Raw genomic sequence first — 12,919 nt, 5'->3', positions numbered from 1 at the left:
AACAGTCAAATTTTGACCCTAGTCGGAACACTAGTTTCGGGACCACATATCCAAGTTAGAAAAATAGTTAAATATTATTTTTTGTTCTTATGATGTGTGAATTAGCATATGTGAATGTTTCGTCTGAAAATTTGATTGTTTGTGTGCTTAATTTTGAAAAAGGACTTAATCGCGTAAAATATAAAAGTTGCCTGCTATTTGTAAAAGTGCTTATTTGATTTTTCTTTGTTAATGAGAGGTCCTTATGTGGATATTAAGTCATTCACATGGATGATGGACATTTATGGCCTTAATATATTTTAATTTATAATAGTTTATAAAAGGGTAATTTGGTAAATGGTTAATTAAAAATATATTAATAAAACAAAACATAATTTTGGTCACATTATCATCCATTTTGCTGAATTCACAAAGAAAGAAGCCATATTCTTATTTTAGGTTTTTGGCACTTTGAATTTGAAATTAGGTATGTGTTTTGATCCGTTTTTTATAATTTTTACATTTTTGTAATCGTTCCTTTGTATGCTATCAAGCCCATGTCTCAATTTCTAATTTTTTTTTGATGATTTTGAAATGTGCCATGGATGAATTCATGAGCTTTATGTTGTTATATGATGAAATATGAAAGTTTGATATTGGGTTTATATGTTTTGTCTTTGGATTTTTGATGAAATTGAGTAATTTGGGCTTAATTGTAAAAATGTTATTTTAAGGGACTAAAATGTGAAATAAATGAAATGTGTGGACTTGTATGAGTGTTATGAATTTTCGGCCAAGCATGAGTATATGCAAATTATGTGTATTTTGTGATTTTATAAATTAGGGACTAAAGTGTCAAAATGTGAAAATATGAGGGCTAATTTGCAAATTGCCCTAAATTTGTGTTTATGGATTGCTTTGAATGAATGTGTGATTAAATGAGTCAAATTTTAATTTATATAGATCAAGAATTAAAGAAAACGGAATTAGATCGAGGAAAGTAGAAAGTCGTTGAGTAGTCGATTCAGTTTATCCGAATCCATATGAGGTAAGACAATATACAATAAACATGTTTAAATTGAATTACTATTGTTCATATGATATTGAATTGTGATGAATGAATATTCAAGCTCAAAATGTGCTATTTGAGAAAGTATCGACTAAGTTCTAATGTCTGAAAAGCCTCGTACGAACCCTAGGTATAGTTAGGATACATATGTCATGATACAGGATTCCGTTATGTGATTTCGTGTAAGACCATGTCCGGGATGTTGGCATTGACTTCTATTTTACATGTAAGACCATGTCTTGGGCATTATATTTGATTTCGTGTAAGACCCTGTCTAGGACAGTGGCATCGATGTTTGATAACATGTAAGACCATGTCTGGGACATTGGCATTGTATATGTTCTCTAAGCTATCCGTGCATCCTTACATTTCTGAACGGTTCAACGGGCATTCTGAGAAAATGAATGAATAAGTGAATATGTATTTGATTCAGGTACGTTCGAATTGTGTACTATATTTGAAAATGATAGGTAAGAATATGTGCAAATGATGATCTATGATCCAAGTATATAAATATGAGGTTTGTGTTGGTTTTTGGCTTCAAAATATAAATAATTTGATGATGTTTATATGTTTTAAATGATAAGTTAATTGTATATGGCTTACTAAGCTTTTGAAAGCTTACTTTGTGTGTGTTTGCATTGTTTTTTAGATATCGAAGCTACTATGAGCTCGGGGATCGTCGAGCATCATCACCACACTATCAAACCTTATTTTAGTACTTTAAAATTGTATATATTAAAGTATGGCATGTATAGGTAAGAAGTTGTGGGATTATGTTTTGTAACGTATATATTTAGCCATGTGATATGGCTAGTTTGTATTTGAACTTATAGTTTGATAATGGTATATGATATGTGATGCTAATGAGAAATTGTGGTATGTTTTGGTTGACCAAAAGAAATGGTCAATGTTGAAAAGTTTTGGTAAGTTTTGAGCATTTGATTAAATGATGTATTGATAATATGTTTAGGTATGATTTTAGTTTAAGTTTTGGTATGAATTTATTTATGAATTGAGATTTGAAATGATTAGTAGTGTTATAGCATGAATTATGTATGGTTTGGTATAGATATTGGCTGAAATGGTTTTGCATATGTGCTTGGTTTGGTGCTTGTAAGCTGACCCAAATTGGGGTGGCAAATTGGCTATTCAAATGGCCTATTTTTGTCCACACGGGCATATTCACGGGCGTGTGTCTCAGCCATGTGTGATACACAGTCAAGTTACACGGCCGTGTGTCCCCTGGGGTACCCTACGTGTAACAGTTCGGTTTAAACCTTAGTCAGAATAGTGGTTTTGAGACCACAAATTCGAGTCTGAAAAATATTTTAATATTATTTTCTGTGTCTGTGATATGTGAATTTGCATATGTGAAATTTCTGAAATTTAATTTGTCTGTTTCTGTGTTTAATTATGAAAGGGGGCTTAATCGCGTAAAATGCAAAAGTTGAATGCTATTTGTTAATGGAGTTAATTGGCCTTGGATTTTAAAATAATGGTCCTTGCATGTCGAATATACCATTTGTATTAATGGTGGACAAATATGGACATTAGTAGGTGAATTTTTACATGTTAATAATAAGGGTAAAGTTGGTATATGGCTTATAATGTGTAATTAAATAAAATAAACATAAAATGGCCATGCATTTTCACCTTGTTCAGCCGAAAATTTGAGAAAGAAGAAGCCATTGAAGCATTTTGATGTTTGGCTAGTGCATGTCTTAATAGGTGAGCTTATTTTGCTCGGTTTTTGATAATTTTTACGTTTATGTAATCGTTGCTTTGTGTTCTTCAAAACCCATGTCCAAATTTCTATTTTTTTTTTGAAGATTATAAAATGTGTCATTGATGATTATATGAGCTTTGTAGTGCTCTTATATGGATTATGAAAGATATATGTGAGATTATCATGTTTGTTCTTGAATTTTTGATGAAATGAGCTATTTGGGGTAAATTTTGAAAAATAGTTTTGAGGGATTAAATTGTGAATTAAATGGGTTATTTGGACTTGTATGGAAGCCATGTATATTCGGCTAAGCTCTAGTTTTGGTGAATTTTGCGTATTTGTGATTTTGTGGAAAATGGACTAAATTGTCAAAGTGTGAATATGTAAGGGCTAAAATGCTAAGTGCTCTAAATATGTGTTAATGGATTATTCTGAATGAAATGAATAATTGAATGGTTGAATTTGAATTTTAATAGATCAAGAACAAAGAAAATCGGACTTAGATCGAGGGAAGTCCAAAATAGTTGAATAGTCGAATCGTTTCGTCTGAAATCCATACAAGGTAAGTCAAAATACGATTACGTGTTAAATTGATTGAATGTTGCATATAGTAGTTATAATCTATATTGGACAGCTGTGAGAGCTTGATGAGTGAATTTCGAATAAATTCAAATAATATGCTAATATTAGAAAAACTTTGTATGTTTCTAAAGAAACATCGACATTGATCGGAGATATCGTGTAAGACTGTGTCTGGGACATAGGCCTCGATTTGAAATTTACGTGTAAGACCATGTCTGGGACATCAGCATCGTATCTGATTTTGTGTAAGACCCTGTTAGGGACAGAGGCATCGATACTGAATTACCTGTAAGACCACGTCTAGGACGTTGGCATTGTACTCCATTATGAGTATTTGTATCACTTCTGAACCATTCAATGATAGAGTACGAGATATGAGAATGTATATATACGAAATGTATAATCTTTATAGGTACGTTTGTATCGTACTAAATTTCTGAATATAAAAGACTCTGTTGCTGTGAATTGGCTATGAATTCATATTATGGACTTCCATTTTATATGCTTTAATAGTTAGAATAATTGTATTTGACTTACTAAGCTCTTTGTAGCTTACTCTGTGTGAATTCTGTTTGTTTTACAGTTATCGTAGCTACTGAAGGCTCAGGGATAATCGAGGGTCGTCACCACACTATCGATCGCATTTTGGTACTTTTGAAAGTGTAAATTTTAAAGTATGGCATGTATAGGCTAGAATGCTAAGTATGTAAGTTTTGAATTGTATATATGTTAGGCCATGAGAGTTGGCTAACAAATGATAAGTTTGTGCATAGTTTTGGTGTATGTTTGTAATGTGCTCTGTTCTAATGTGATTTGGCCATTTTGAGCATAGAATTGGTTGAAAATTTTGGTATGATTGTTGTATATTATTGCTTGTAGGGTTGAACCCAAAAAGGGGTGGCAAAAATTGGCTTAAACCAAGCCTGTATTGTGCCACACGGTTAAGACACACGGGCGTGTCATATGGCTGTGGGCTTAAGTCAGTATCTAGCTAAGTACCACACAGCCGTGGCACACTGCCGTGTCTATTGGCCGTGTGAAAAAGTCAGTTTAGGACCTTTTCTTGACATGGTTGGATCACATGGGTGTGTCTGGTGCCCGTGTGTGTTACACGGGCGTGTGATTTTAATAGTTTTGAAAGATTTGGTTAAGTTCTAAAAATTCTGAATGTGTTCGGTTTAGTCCAGACCTTTTTTAAATGTACGTTTTAGGTGTCGTAGACCTTCTTAATGGATGAATTGTTGATGAATACCTAAGTATCATTGTTATATAATATTTGTGATTCTATATTGTTTTGAAATGTTCTGTCCATCCGGTGATGCCCCTTACCTATTCCGGCAACGGTTAGGAATAGGGGTGTTACACTACGAATTAAAGTCAGTATACCCTCCAGTTTTGACACGGCCTAGATACACGGGTGTGTCTATTGGTCGTGTATAGGACACGGGCGTGTGGTCGGCCGTGTGACCAAGTCAGTAGCCTCCTTAATTCTCATACGGCCTGGAACACGGGCGTGTCTTGTGGCTGTGTGGATAAGTCAGTATGTATGCCCTGTTTTGCCACGGCTTACGGCCTGTTCACTCGAGCGTGTTACCCATTAAAAGTTGAAAATTTTCTAAGTTTCTGAAACTTTTATATGTTATCAAATTGGTCCCAAATGCATGAGTTAGGCTTTGTATGCTCAATTTAAGTTCTTATTGAATATGAATGAATGGCGTTGACTGTAGTGATATGATTATTTGATAATGATTGTTCTAAATGTTATTATAAGTCCGGTAATGCCTCTTAACCTATTTCGGTGATGGTTATGGGTTAGGGGTGTTACATTTTATTGGTATCAGAGCTATAATTTAGTCGGTTCTAGGACTGGCATAGCATATGTGAGTCTAGCTATACATGCCATATTTTTTAACTACGATAGTGTGATAAATCCTAACATTGAAATGTGCTTTTCTATAGCAAATGAATCCTAATCGAGCCATAACGGACGATGTTGAAAGCAATGGTCCTGCTCCCGCGCAAGGGATGGCGCCATCCGATTCTAGACCAGCTAGGAGTATGTAACACCCCATACCCGAGACCGTTACCGGAGTCAGACACGAGGGGTTCACAGACTAAATTCACTTATTTTCACAGTCCATTTTAAAAATTTCCAGACAGCTGAATAACTGCGTCACTGTCACCTTAAAAATCATATCTTGAGTTCCAAAACTCAAAAATCAGTTTTGTAATTTTTCCCTAAAACTAAACTCATATATCCATCCAAAAATTGTTTTCTAGAATTTTTGGTCAAGCCAATTAGTACAGTTTATTAGTTAAAGTCTCCCCTATTACAGGGTTTGACTACCCTGACCTTCCTGCATTGCGACTTAGATAACTCATTATACAGGGCTTCAATACTTATTCCATTTATTTCTAATGAAACTAGACTCAAACAGGAATCTATAAATATATGGCATGACTTCTAATTATCTCTGGTTAATTTATAATAAATTTCCAAAGTCAGATCTGGGGATCCAGAAATCGCTCTGGCCCTGTCCCACGAAAACTTGAATATTTCTTAAAATACGACTCGTATGACCGTTTCGTTTCTTCCATATGGAAGTAGATTCATCAAGGTTAGATTACATAATTTATTAAATATTTAATTATATTCCTACTATTTTTAGTGATTTTTCAAATTCACACCACTGCTGCTGTCAGCATCTGCCTTTGAGGTAGACTTTACCTATTACATAGTTTCCATGATTCAACTAGCCTTTTAGCATATATAGCACAAAGTATGATCGTGATTAACCATTCCAATGGCCAATCATTGCCAAGCATATCCACACCTCTCAATAACCATATACATACAAAATGATTATAACATTATGCTCAAAAATATATATAAGCCATTTTCGCATGGCTATCCAAATTTATACAAAACCGAAGGGTACATGACCCACAACAAAAAATGGTAGTCCTATACATGCCATTTCAAAGTTCAACCAAAAGTGTACCAAAAAGGGGGTTTGATAGTGTGGACAACTTCGACTTCGACAATCCCGAGTCCGATAGCTGACGAACCAAAATCTATAAAACAGAGATTCAAAGAAACGGAGTAAGCATTTAATGCTTAGTAAGTTTTGAGCCATGAAATTAGACACAACTAAAGTGTAGCATTCATATGGCTAAATGGATAATTTCATATGCACAAATTCTCAATATCATTACCAACCCTTATATTCATACACAAAAGATCAACTTAGCCAAAGGCCGGTAGCTCATTTATCGACTGAGTGAATACTAATTGTAAGGGATTAACTAAATCAATGCATATACGAGACATACCTCATTGCTGGGATTTTACGAGCATATTAATTGAAACTATTACAGCAAGGTCGCTCATTCCCAAGCCAAGTACCTTCGGGATTTAACCGGATATAGCTACTCGCTCAATGCCTTCGGGACATAGCCCGGATATAGTAACTCGCACCAATGCCTTCGGAACTTAGCCCGGATATAGTAACTCGCACAAATGCCTTCGGGACTTAGCCCAGATGTAGTAACTCGCACAAATGCCTTCGGGACTTAGCCCGGATGTAATAACTCGCACAAATGCCTTCGGGACTTAGCCCGGAACTAGTCACTAGCGCAAAATGCCTTCGGGACTTAGCCCGGTTATCATCCAAATATTCATGCACATATCAATAAATCATGACACATTTATATTTCATTTTCATAATTAGAGTTCAAACACAAGTCACGTATTAAGCAATCCCATTTTCGGCTCACTAGCCACATACAAATAGCATGGTTTAGTTTGCTTTATGACACGATCTCTATGCACATACGGCTACCCGTCATACGTATAGACTAATTAACTCAACATATAATTCAAGTAGAATCATCATATCACCGTATATTTGTTATGCTCATACGTCATGACTTAATCAAATCGTAAACTAAGTCTCGTTACTCGAAAACTTACTTCGGATGTTGTCGAACGATTTCGATAGCTATTCGACCACTTTTTCCTTCCCTTTATCGGATTTAGTTCCCCTTTGCTCTTGAGCTTAATTTAACAAATAAATTGATTTAATGACTTGAACATCATGAAGAGAAACTCAAGGTACTTAACCCATATATAAATTAGACATTAGAGTCGCATGTGTATGAAATCATGAATCAAACTCAACATATTAGCCCACGCTCTCTTTTAGCCGCTTATCTAAGCCAAGATAAAAGCATCAATATGCTTGCCTCTAACCGAATACATGCAACACCAATCCATCTCATGTGGCCGAATATGCAAGTCTATGTTGAGGCCAATTATATACTTAATACCACATATAAATGGCATACATTTTACTAACTAATGCATTATATATTATAACTCAATACGCATCCATCATTTACTCCATAACTGAAACACCATCATATATAAATATATACCTTGAGATAATATATATGTCATACCAATACATCATGTGCAAATATATATATGGGCAAGAGCCGAATCACAAAGTTGATTATAACCACCTCATATATTTTCATCATATACCCGAATGCACAAGTACATTATAATAACTTCCAACTCAATTCATGTTACAAATTTATACTTCACAAGAACAAATCATTAACCAAATATAAACATATATCCAAAACACAAATCTTACCTACCATGTAATAAGCATACCAAACTAAACTCTTTCTATGTTCGAATATAACCTAATATCATTTAATACCAAATCATGTATATTTTATTTTTACATGAACCATAGCCGAATCATTTTAACCATGAGTAACATAACAAACATAAATCATTCTTATGGACCTAAGGTAGAACCAAGAAAGGAACTCATAAATATCAAGATGTAAGCAACTACCATTGTTCATCTAGATTTAGCATGAAACACAACCATCACCCTTATTAATCTCCATAGCCGAAAACCTTACTTATTCCAAAATCACAATTTCAACATGGGTTACCAACAATAACTTGGTATCTCACTCAATATCAACTAGGATTTCAAGAGCTAGTATCAACTTCCTTACCTTAATATTGACCTAAGATGACCGATTGCTTCACTCCTTTCTTCCTCCTTTCAATTCGGCTAAGAATAATCAAAGAAAACAACTTGTTTTCATCACCAAATGCTTTTGTTCTCTCTTTTTTTTTCTTTAGAATCGGCTAGGAAGAAACATGAATGATGATCTCTTTTTTTTTTCATCATCCTACTAACCATTATTATTATATCATTTCTAACATAAACCATTAGCACAACATGTTTTATGACATGTTTTGCCCATCACCCTTTGTCATGGCCGGCCACTAGTAATTAAATGGGGGAAATTGACATGCAAGTCCACCCCTTTGATTACATGCACTAATAGATCCTTATAGATTAACCTATCACATTTCAAAAGTGTCACACATAAGTCCTATTGACTAAATTCACATGCAATTTACTAAATCGAAGCTTAAAACTTTCACACATTCATAATCACATATTTTAGACAATAAATATCATATTCAAATAATTTGGTGACTCGGTTTAGCGGTCCCGAAACCGCTTTCCGACTAGGGTCACTTTAAGGCTGTCACAGAGTAGTCGTGATGGTGAGGCTAGACAAGCCTTCTAGCAGATGATGAACAATTGCTTTAGCCAATATATTAGAACCAATCCGGCTATTCAACAACCCCCACCCTTGGTCAATTCTCTGCAAGCTCCTGTTATGCCATTAGTGAATTCGGTTCAGTTAAGTAAGCCTCCGGTAGGTAAGATTAGAAAGTATGGGGCCGAAGAGTTTTGAGCTACAACAAATGAAGATGATGAAAAGGCTGAGTTCTGGTTAGAGAACACGATCAGAGTGTTTGATGAATTTTCTTTGAATCCCAAGGAATGTATAAAATGTGTCGTTTCACTTCTAAGAGATACAACGTACCATTGGTTGAAAACTTTGATATCGGTAGTTCTGAGTGAATAAGTCACCTGGGATTTCTTCCAAGTCGAATTTCGAAAGAAATACATCAGTCAAACATTTATCGATAAAAAACGTAAAGAGTTTCTAGAGCTTAAACAATGTTGTATGTCTGTTACAGAATACGTGCAGAAATTTATAAGATTGAGTCAGTATGCTCATGAATGTGTATCTACGAAAGCAATGATGTGTAAAAGATTTGAAGATGGTTTGAACGAGGATATTCATTTGTTAATCGGGATTCTTGAGATTAATGAATTTGTTGTGCTTGTTAAACGAGCATGTAAAGCTGAAGATCTTAGAAAAGAGAAAAGAAAAGCTGATTTTGAAGATAGAGAGGTACAAAAGAGATCATCGGGCAAATCATTTCAGTCTGCATCAAAGAAATTCAGAGATGATAATAGTCGCTCAAAGGCTAATGTGGGACATTCGAATAGAGATCGTGCAAGATCGCATTCGAGCTTCAAAGCTCCAGCTACATCTGTTGCCAGTGTTGTAAATGCTAAATTCAATCGCCTTGAGTGCAAGCATTGTGGTAACAGATATCCTGGTAATTGTAGACTGTATGATTGGGCTTGTTTCAGATGTGGATCGTTAGACCATTTTATCCGTGATTGCCTTGAATCTGTCGAGCAAGAAAGTATGCAAAATTTGAGACCGAGTGGCAATGTTTCTCGTGGTAGACCTCCTAAAAATACTGGAAATATAAGTGGCAGTTAGAGAGGAACAAAAGATACAGCTGTTAGATCGAAGGCTCGTGCACCTGCCAGAGCCTATGTTATTCGAGCTTGTGAGGAAGCTTCATCGACAGATGTGATTACGGGTACATTTAATCTTTATGATGCTTTTGTGATTGCTTTGATAGACCCTAGATCAACACATTCGTATATATGTATGAACCTAGTGAACAGTAAGACTTTGCCTGTAGAGTCTACTGAATTTGTAATTAGAGTTTCGAACCCTCTAGGCAGATGTGTTTTAGTTGATAAACTCTGCAAGACACTTGTTTTCCGGCTGATCTGATGCTGTTGCCCTTTGATGAATTTGATATAATTCTGGGTATGGACTGGTTACTTGCATGATGCTGTTGTGAACTGAAAACGGAAAACTATTGATTTTAGATGCAAAAATGATGAAATAGTCAGAATTGGATCTAGTGATTTGAATGGATTGCCTGCTGTGATATCTTCGATGAAAGCTTTGAGTATTGTGAGAAAGGGTTGTGAAGCCTACTTTACTAATGTAATTGATTCGAAAGTGTCAGAAAAGAAAGTTTAATTAGTGCCTGTTGTTTGCAAGTTTCCTAATGTGTTTCCTGAAGAACTTCCGAGTTTACCTTCGGTAAGAGAAGTTGAATTTGGCATTGAATTAGTACTTGGTTTTACTTCGATTTTAATAGCTCTGTATAGAATGGATCTGACTGAATTGAAAGAATTAAAGTCTCAGTTGCAAGAATTAACCGAGAGAGGATTTGCTAGGCTGAGATTCTCACCTTGGGGTGCTTCGGTTCTATTTGTGAAAAAGAAAGACGGTACGATGATAATGTGTATAGATTATCGTTAGTTGAATAAAGTGACTATCAAGAATAAGTATCCTCTGCCCCGAATTGATGACTTGTTTGATCAATTGAAAGGAGCTGCTGCGTTTTCAAAAATAGATTTGAGATCTGGCTATTATCAGTTACGAGTAAAAGACTTGGACATTCTAAAAACTGCTTTCAGAACGAGGTATGGCCACTATGAATTCTTAGTTATGCCTTTCAGATTAACTAACGCACCTGCTATCTTTATGGATTTGATGAATAGAATTTTTAGACCGTATCTAGATCAATTTGTTGTTGTATTCATTGATGACATATTGATTTATTCACGTGATGAATTCGAACATGCCGAGCATCTGAGATTAGTGCTACGGATTCTGCGAGATAAACAGTTATATGTGAAGTTCAGTAAATGTGAACTCTGGTTGCGAGAAGTTGGTTTTCTGGGTCATATTGTATCAGCATCTGGTATTCGAGTTGATCCGAGCAAGATTTTAGCTATTTTGGATTGGAAACCTCCGAGGAATGTCTCTGAAGTCCATAGTTTTCTGGGACTTGCCAGTTATTATAGAAGATTCGTAAAAGACTTTTCTATGATTGTGACTTCGTTGACAAAGCTGCTTCAAAAAGATATGAAGTTTGAATGGTCTAAAAAGTGTCAAAATAGCTTTGATCAGTTGAAAACTTTGTTGACTAAAGCTCCGGTATTTGTACAACCCGAATTGGGTAAAGAATTTGTGATATACAGTGATGCTTCGTTGATCGGTCTGGGATGTGTTTTAATGCAAGAAGGCAAATTCATTGCTTATGCTTCGAGACAATTGAAGCCAGATGAAAAGAACTATCTGACACACAATCTTGAGTTAGCTGCGATTGTATTTGCTCTAAAGATTTGGCGTCACTACTATTCAGTGAGAAATGTCATGTATATTTTGATCATAAGAGTTTGAAATATTTGATGACTTAGAAAGATCTAAATCTATGATTAGAAAGATCTAAATCTATGATAGAGAAGATGGTTAGAATTGATAAAAGACTATGAACTTGTGATTGATTAATCCGGGTAAGCAAAATGTTGATGCAGATGCTTTAAGTCGGAAATCATTATTTGCTCTGTGTGCGATGAATGCTCATTTGGTTTTGTCTGATGATGGTTCAGTTTTAGTGGAATTAAAGGTGAGACCTTTGTTTTTACAACAGATTATCGAAGCTCAGAAGATTTATAATGAAATTTTAGCTAAATGAGCTCAGTGTGATGTAGAGTCTGATTCAGAATTTAGAGTTGATAAAGATGATTGTTTGAGATTCTGAGATAGAATTTGTGTCCCGAGAAATCCAGAGTTAATTCAGATGATTTTGAGTGAAGCTCATAACAGTCGATTATCTGTGCATCCGAGCAGTACAAAAATGTATAATGATTTGAAATAGTATTACTGGTGGTCTGGAATGAAAAGAGATATTTTTGGCTTTGTTTCGAAATGTTTGATCTTTCAGCAAGTTAAAGCTAAACATCAGGTGCCATCTGTTTTGTTACAACCGATTATGGTTCTGGAGTGGAAATAGGATCGAGCGACAATGGGTTTTGTTTCGGGTTTACCTATGTCACCGAGAAAGAAAGATGCTATCTAGGTTGTAGTTGACCGATTGACGAAATTAGTTCATTTTATTCCGGTACGATCTGATTACTGACTTAATAAGTTAGCTGAATTATACATTTATGATATTATGAGATTGCATGGTGTGCCATTGTCTATTGCGTCAGACAGAGATCCGAGATTCACATTGCAATTCTGGAAGAAATTGCAAGATGCTCTGGGTACTAAATTGCACTTCAGTATTGCTTTTCACCCATAAACGGATAGTCAATCCGAGCAGATTATTTAGATACTCGAGGATATGTTAAGATGTTGCATTCTTGAGTTTGAAGGTACGTGGGAATAGTATTTTCCTTTGATTGAATTCGCTTATAATAATAGTTTTCAGTCGAGCATTAAAATGGCATCGTACGAAGATTTATATGGTCGCAAATGCCATACACCTTTGTATTGGACGG

This window comes from Gossypium hirsutum, chromosome A08 (assembly GCF_007990345.1).
Source record: "Gossypium hirsutum isolate 1008001.06 chromosome A08, Gossypium_hirsutum_v2.1, whole genome shotgun sequence".
Lineage (NCBI taxonomy): Eukaryota > Viridiplantae > Streptophyta > Magnoliopsida > Malvales > Malvaceae > Gossypium > Gossypium hirsutum.
The sequence above is the reverse complement of the archived record's forward strand: the minus strand, read 5'-3'. Positions refer to the sequence as shown.